This window comes from Miniopterus schreibersii, assembly GCF_964146895.1.
Source record: "Miniopterus schreibersii genome assembly, chromosome: 4".
In the NCBI taxonomy this organism is placed as follows: Eukaryota; Metazoa; Chordata; class Mammalia; order Chiroptera; family Miniopteridae; genus Miniopterus; species Miniopterus schreibersii.
The window spans coordinates 17,799,621-17,808,042 of NC_138105.1; the positions used below are offsets into that span (position 1 = coordinate 17,799,621).

At 37.9% G+C, this 8,422-nt stretch overlaps 1 pseudogene across 1 annotated transcript; it reads right to left on the reverse strand.

Annotated features, from left to right (window-relative positions):
* Positions 1-1,310: 1,310 nt before the first annotated feature.
* LOC308555643 (U1 small nuclear ribonucleoprotein C pseudogene) lies at positions 1,311-7,349 on the reverse strand (annotated as a pseudogene). The gene is made up of 3 exons: positions 7,331-7,349; positions 3,120-3,654; positions 1,311-1,345 (listed from the first exon to the last, which is right to left on the reverse strand). The product of its transcript is annotated as a U1 small nuclear ribonucleoprotein C pseudogene (transcript).
* Positions 7,350-8,422: the final 1,073 nt, after the last annotated feature.

Sequence of the window (8,422 nt, forward strand, 5' to 3'; positions counted from 1 at the left end):
AAATTTATTATTTATTAATGCTTTATTCTATGGTGTCTTTTTAAAGAAATTATTTCTGTGCCCAAGATCTAAACTTTATTTACCTATATTTCTCACTAAGCACTTTAAAGATTTTGTTTCTGTTTTGGGGTGTTTATTTTGTTTGTTTGTTTGTTTGTTTTTTGACATTTAAGTCTTAGATGCATTTGGAGTTTATTTATTTATTTTTTTGACTAATAATGTTTTATTAATATTAGTTTTTACAAAATTTTTTCTACCATGTGTTTTTTATTTTTTTATTTTATTTATTTATTTTTAAAAAATTTATTATTGTTTAAAATATTACAGATGTCCCTTTTTCTCCCCAATGATCTGTTCCACCCTGTTCCTTCCCCCTCCCCAGTCCCTCTCCCCACCATTGTCTGTGTCCTTGGGTTGTGTATATATGCATATAAATTCTTTGGTTACTCACTCCCCCTCCACTCACCCGCCTTCCTCCATCCCTCTGACATTCATCAGTCTCATCTATGCTTCCATGTCATTGAATCTATTCTGTTCATCAGTTTATTAAATTCTTTAGATTCCACGTATAAGCAAGATCATGTGATATTTGTCTTTCGCTGCCTGGCTTATTTCACTTAGCATAATATTCTCCAGGTCCATCCATACTGTCCCAAAGGGTAAAAGATTCTTCTTCTTTACAGCTGCGTAGTATTCCATGGTGTAAATGTCCCACAGCTTTTTTGTCCACTCATCTACTGATGGGCACTTGGGTTGTTTCCAGATCTTAGCTATTGTAAACTGTGCTGCTATGAACATCGGGGTACATATATCCTTTCTGATGAATGTTTCAGGATTCTTAGGATACATTCCTAGGAGTGGAATCACTGGGTCAAACGGCAGCTCCATTTTTAATTTTTTGAGGAACCTCCATACTGTTTTCCGTAGTGGTTGCACCAGTCTGCATTCCCACCAGCAGTGTACTAGTGTTCCCCTTTCTCCACACCCTCGCCAGCACATGTTGTTTGTTGATTTGTTGATGGCAGCCATTGGAGTTTATTTTTAAATTAAGACTCAGTTTAATTTTTTCTGTATGAATAACTATTTTTAATTGAACATCTCATCTTTCCTCCATTGATCTGTGTTATAGACTGAATGTTTGAGCCCCCTCCCCTCCAAATTCATATATTGAAGCCCTAACCCCCAATATGATGGTGTTAGGAGTGAAGCCTTTGGGAGGCAACCAGGCCTGGAGGAAATTATAAGGATGGGGCTCCATGATGAGGTTAGTGCCTTTATAAGAAGAGGAAGAAACATCAGAGTTGCTGCTCTCAGCCTTGTGATGACACAGAGAGAGCCCCACAGTCTGCAAGCCAGGAAAAAGGCCCTCATCGAGAACCCAATGTGCTGGCACCTTGATCTTGGATTTCCCAGCCTCCAGAACTGTGAGAAAAAAATATCTGTTGTTTAAGCCACTAGTCTATCATATTTTATTAGGGTAGCCTGAGCAGACAGACAATCTGACTTGCCATCTCTCTAATATTCAAACGTTCCATATATATGTAAGTCTATTTTGACCTCTCTGTTACATTTGTCAAATTTTCTGCCTATGCACCAATAGCAGACTATCTTGATTAATTTAGATGTATAACAAGTTTTAGTAATTAGTAGGGCAAGTTTTTTCTTCCTGCTCTTTTTTCTTAAAAAGTTTCCTAGCTATTATTGACATTTTATGATTTCATATGAATTTTAAAGTAATGTTCAATTTCTGTTGTAGTGTTTAAAGTAATGTTCTGAGTGAGAAGAGAATTGATAACTTTAAAAATTTGAATCTTCCAATTCATGAGCATCATATATTTCTTCATTAATGTAAGTCATTTTAATGTCTTTTTATAAAGTCATATAATTTCCCCATAGAGGTTTTACACTTTATTACGCTTGTTCCTAGGTACTTGATTTTTTTTATCATTGTAAATTGAATCTTTATTTTAAATGTCAATTTCTGTTTGTTGATGGTTTATAAAATAAAGTTATTTTATATTGATTTTTCAAATTCTGCAACTAGTTTTTAATCCTCTCCCAAGGACATGCTTAAAGGAGGGAAGCGGGGTTGGGAGTGGGAGAGAGAGAGAGGGAGAGAGAAACATCGATGTGAGATAGAAACATCGATCAGCTGTTCTCTCACCACAACCGGGGATCAAACCCACAACCCAGGCACATGCCTGGACTGGGAACCAAACCGGCAACCCTTTGGTGCATAGGACCATGCTCAACCAATTGAGCCACTCTGGCAACCTTACTTTTTTTAAAAAAATGTTTTTATTCATTTTTAGAGAGAGAGGAAGGGAGAGAGAGAGGAACACTGATGACAGAGAAACATCATCGTTCAGCTGCCCCCTGCTGAGGATCAAGCCCACAACCAAGGCATGTGCCCTGACTGGGATCAAACCATGACCTCTTGATGCTTGGGTTGATAATCAGCCACTGAGCCACACCAGCTGGGCGCAGCCTTACATTTTAAAAATTATAATATTTTATCTGTAGATACTTTTGGGTTTTCTATGAATTCAATATCAACTGCAAATAATAACAACTTTGTTTCTTCTTCTGCAGTCTACACAACTTGTATTTCTTTGCCTTATCATGCTGGCCAAAACCTCAGTATAATATGAAATAGATGTAACAGTGGGCATTTGTTTGTGATCTCAGAGGAAAACTTTGAACATTTCATAATTCATGTGTTTTGCATTAAGTGTTTTCATATCATTTAAAGATTAAGGAAATTTCCTTCCACTCCTAGCCTGAGAAGATTATTTCCCTCATCATAGACAGAATTTTAACAAATATGTTTTATGTGTTTATAAAGATAATTGTGTGATTTTTCTCCTTTAGTTTATGTCAATGAGTGATGTTGACTCTTTTTTTTAAACTAAAAGAGTTTTCACATTCACAATACAAATGGAAATTGCGCTTTTTGGTCCCACTACTCCCTTCCAAAACTATTTTCTCTTTGATAGGAAAAGGGAGTGAATCTTCCTGGTCTTGCTGTTAGAAAACACAGAGTCACACTACCACAGTCTCCTGGTGAAGTAGAACAAGTAGTATAAAACTGATAGAAAGAGGCTCCCCTCTCTCCTTACCTGTCTGGTTGAGCCATTCCTGGCTGAATGAGGCACCATCATGGGCAGGAGGGCTCATCATTGTGGACCCAGGCACCATTGGCCTGTGCCCTCCCATAGGCGACCTTATTCCAGGAGCACTAAGCATTTGTTCAGAGTAGTAGGAAAGGTGAGCAGAAGGTCCATGCTAGAACCAGGTCCCACTGGCATCATCCCAGGAGGAGAATGGCCCATCATTGGCATATGGGAGGGCCTTCTTGTATCGGGTGCTGGCCTCATACCAGGGCAAGGAGGACCTGGGAGACTGGGAGGAGGTGGGAATCATTGCCCCTGCCAAAGGGGGAGCAGAGAATGGAGTAGGAGGCATATATTTTTTTGCTGAAATGCTGCAGTTGTTTTGTCAGTGAGGCTCTGAGCCTGCTCTTCCAACCATTTCTGATAGTGATCTTCACATTCCCTTTGTGTTTCCTGCCACTGCAATGTGTCTTTCTCACCAATGGAGAGTAATGGGTGAGGTATGTATTGCAGTAGTCACAATAAAACTTAGGTATGTGGCCTGTAGATCCTTGGCCACTCTGTTTGAGATTGGCTTTTAATTTTCCTTTCTTTATATCAGGGTTATGATAAACAAATAACAATTTTAAGGACTGCTCTCCTTCTCTATCCTATGGAAATGTTTGCATAAGATTGGAATTATTTCTTTCTTGAATTTTTGGTAGTACTCATGGCCAGATGTTCCTGAAGTTTAAACTTACTTAACAGTTATCATACTTCAGTTTATCTAATCTTGATGAATCAATTTGATTATATTTCTAGCAATTTGTTTTCCAACTAAGTGTTTTAGCTTCTTGTCAAAGACTTGTATATATTTTGTTTTACTTTTTTACTGTCTCTACAATATTTGAATTGCTGTTTCCCTTTCAATTTATTCTGTTGTTTTTTTGTGCCTTCCGTGTAGTTTTCTTGTACATTGCCAGAGATTTGTCAATTTTTATTAATATTTCAAAGAATCAGCTTTTGTGTATTTGGCTTCTCTTTCTTGGATACTTGTTTACTATTTGATTAATTTCTTCCTTGTCTTCCTTTGGGTTTATTGTCTATTATTTTCCTCATTCTTGAGAAGGATAGTTAATTCATTAATCTTTAGTCTTTCTCTTTTTCTAATAAATTCAAGGCTATTAACTTTTCTAAGGCTTAATTGCATCCTACTTGTTTTGTTATATCGAAATAGTTCAGTTCAAAATAGCTTCTAATATGGAGCACAGCCCTATGGAAATTTGAGGTGTGCATTAAAGTAGGACATGTCAGTGCCCATCAGAATAACTCCCTTGCAGGTTTGGAAGGTAATTGGAATCAACAAGCAGAAATATCCCCATGTGCTCACTTGAGGTGACCACCTGGGTTCATGAAATAAGTGGACAATGGGGGTCTGCAGCAATGCAGAGATGGGTGGAATCTAGACATATCCCTCATGCACCCTCTGAAGCACAAAATGCCAGTGGGAACTGTTCTGTCTACCAACAAAGAGGCAGAGACTGCAGATGACTATTTGGCAGATTTCCTTGTCTGAAAGCCTTGAACACAGCTGGCAAGTCAGGCTGATGCTGGTAGCCCTGGGGGGCTACAAATGGGTCCTGACAGGAAAAGAAACTAATTCTGGACTGGCCTTAGCTTACCTGGTGGTAGATACAGATGCCAACAGTATAAGGAAAGAGACAGAACAGAAGATAATGCATTGATTTGGGTGGCTGACTGACATTTCCTCAGACCTAGAAACCCATTTTATGGCCCTCACATACTGTCCAGCAATAGGCAGACAGATATCTTCCTCAGCTAATAGTTTGCTAGAGAATTGGACTGGGCAATTAAAACACTGGTTGTCAAAAACGGGGTAATAAAAGCACAAAAGGTTGACTTACACGCCTTCTAGAGTGTGTGCACACACTGAGCATGAACATTAGGGGGTTAAAAGGATGTTCTCATGGTATAGATTTGTCTTGTGTTTCTGGTGAATCTGAGGGAAGGGTTTGGAGAAGGTGCTAGTATAATTTTGACCCCACTGGACCTCAACTTTTTTTGTCCCTACCTGATGCAGTGGTCATAGGACCAAAGTTGCAATTATAAAGGCTGAAAGCAAGGATGATTCTGAAGCGGAAACTGTACTAATGTTTTAAATGCTTTTGTTAGAATTCTTAAGGGCCTTACTGGGCAGGATGTGCCTTCACCCCATATGGAAAAATTGGGATTAACAGTGCAGCTATATTGCCTGGTGGTAAAGATAGCCCATTAGTTCTGTACTTGTGTAACAGGAGTGGACTGAGAGGGAGGCACTTGCTAGACTAGTATTGCTGCCTTCAATCTAGACCAGCATAGTGGCTGAACCTAATGTCCCTTCCAAAGGTAGAAATGTTTGGGATTAAATGGAGAGAGGAAAAAATAATATCTATGGGTAAAGCAATGAATGGGTTATGTAATAAGGGAAATCCAATATTCTATTAACACCTTGAAAGAGGCGTAGACCAAGAAATGAAACTCAAACTTTCTTATTACCCTCTAATCTTATTTCTTTTTATTCTATGACATATGGGCCAAACCATTAGCCACTGCTCATGAATAAATGCTGTTATAGGTTGAATGGTGTCCTTCCTGAAAAAGATATATTGGCATACTAACCCCAGTACCTCAGAATGTAACCTTATTTGAAGAGAGGGTCTTAACAGAGGTAAACAAATTAAGATGAGCTCATTAGGATGGACCCTAATCCAATATGGTTTATGTCTTTATGAAAAGGGGAATTTGGACACAGAAACAGACACACATAGAGGGAAGACTATGTGAAGATATGCAAGGAAAAGGTAACTACCTACAAGCCAAGGAAAGGGTCCTGGAACAGATTCTCCTAGCCTTCACGAGAAACCAACCTGGTTAGACGCTTAATATCAGATCTCTAGACTCAAGAACTGTGAGAAGATAAATTTCTATTATTTAAGCCACCCAGTTGTGGTACTTTGTTATGGCAGTCTTAGAAAATGAATACACATGCACATCTATACCTCTGGCCATCTTTCTTTCCAGGAAAACTGAACAGTCAGATGTACCCCTTGAAGTTCTTTCTTATTAGGAGGAGCTCCCCTTCAAGTCAGACCTGAGGATATAATACTCTAACAGTCTCCTTATGGCTTGTGCCAGATTTCTGTCTGGAGATATTTCTAAATAATCTCTTCAAATTCTTCCTCTTCAGTAATTGATGCAGGAAACTCCCAATGAGACCATTGATGTAGGTTGAAAGAGAGGTGGTAATGTAGGAGCAGTAGGCACCTTGTCAGTGTAAACCATCCATTCATGACACATACTTATGCTCTTCAGACCTGCTCATGTATAATCATGTATTACTACTTCCACTTGAAGATAAAGTGCTGCTATACATTAAGCCAATTTTATGGTTTGATGAATCAGGTAACATCTAGTAAATAAAAGGCATCTCAGATCACATGTTCATTTAGTGTCTGATAGTCACGGGTTAGTCTCTACCATGGTCCAATAGCAAACTAGAACCTATGTTACCAAGTTGGGATCTCTAGGAAGCAGACTCTGAGACAGAGTTAGAGTGTAAGGTGTTTGCTAGGGAGTTCTCTGGGATTATTACCTATGGAATGGAGGTGATGGAGAAAGGATTCAGTAGTAGACACTCAACAATGCAACAAGGGAACAAAGTTTCTCATTTGTTTGTTTATTTGTTTTTGCTGCAACATTGTATGACTCAGGAAAACAGTCACTAGAAGTGTTATGAGAACTATGTATTCACTAGACCTTTCACAATTGTGGGAAAGAGGGCATCAGAGGATTAGAGAGTCTCTAATCATTATATCCCAAAACAGCAGTATGAATGGGCAGGTTTGAGTTTGCAAGGAAATTCAAACAGCTGTGCATGTCTAGCCACCAAGGTGGGACCAAGAAGAGTGAGCTCATAGAAATGTTGCCACCTCTGAGGGAAAGTTAAACTCTTGGTTATTGGCTCAGGGCTGATGTTTGGAACTTATGAACAGTTCTGGATCTGTTTGTCAATCTGCTACTTCCATATACTTTTGAGATTAAGAGCGTCTTAATTTCTGCATTCCAAATCTCATGCAGGTTCCTCTTTTGTCCAATTATAACTTATAGTCATAAAGCAAAGATAACTCTGGAAAATGATCTAAATCTCTTGTAACACAATCCAGCACAACCATCATTACCTTTAGCTTTCATCCACATGGTCACAAGGTCTCTGTTTTCAACTTGAAGTGCTGTGTTGAAATTGAAGGAGGAGCAAAGTACAAAAGGTTACATTACCTTCTGATGAAAACATCCTTTTTTTTTGATAACTTTGCACATTTTTACTTATAGCAACATCTTATTGACCAAGGCAATTATTTGTAAACTACACTAGCTACAAAAATACTGAAGATACATCTCTCAACAGTAAAGATCAATAACCTGAAAATTTCTAAGTTATTTTAATAAGGAAGAAGGGCAGAATAGATATCAGGTAGGCCAATCTCAGGGTCTGCCACAGTAGGCCAGAAAGGAAATTCCAGTAAGTACCAAAGTCAATGACCACACACATTGCATATAGTGGAAATTAATTAGAAACAATAACAAAACTAATTTCAAATACATTTACTTGCATACTGAAAATACACTTTACTTCAGTCCAAGGAAACTTTACAATGGAAATGAGACAATATATATAAGTGAACCACTGCAGAAATAATACATATCAAAAGTTGTGTGATATAAGTGAAAGGGTACTGGGAGCAATAGGTATCACTGCAGAGGTTTATGTAGAAAATGGAAACTATAATTTATTAGCTAGGGATCACTTCAAAGATGAGACACTGATAAAACAATTTCATATTTACAACATTTTAAAGATTTTTCCTCCAGTATGAATTTTTTCATGCATAGTAAGAAATGAGATACACCTAAAGGCATTCTCACATTGATTATATTCATTGGGTTTCTCTCTAATGTGTATTTTCACATGTCTTTAAAATGTAAAGGAAGACTAAAAGATTTTCCACATTCTTTACACTTCTGTCTCCCAGTATGAGTTCTCATTTGCTGACTGAGGAATAAGAAAGACTTGAAGGCTTTCCCACATTCTTGAGATTTATATGGTTTCTCTTCAGTATGTGTTCTCGCATGTGCACTCAAGCATTAGGAATTATACTTTCCACATTTCTTACACTTATATGTTTTCTCTCCAATGTGAATTTTCACATGGCTTTGAAAAAAACTAGATATAAGACTCTTCTACACTCCAAATATGAATAGAATTTATCTCC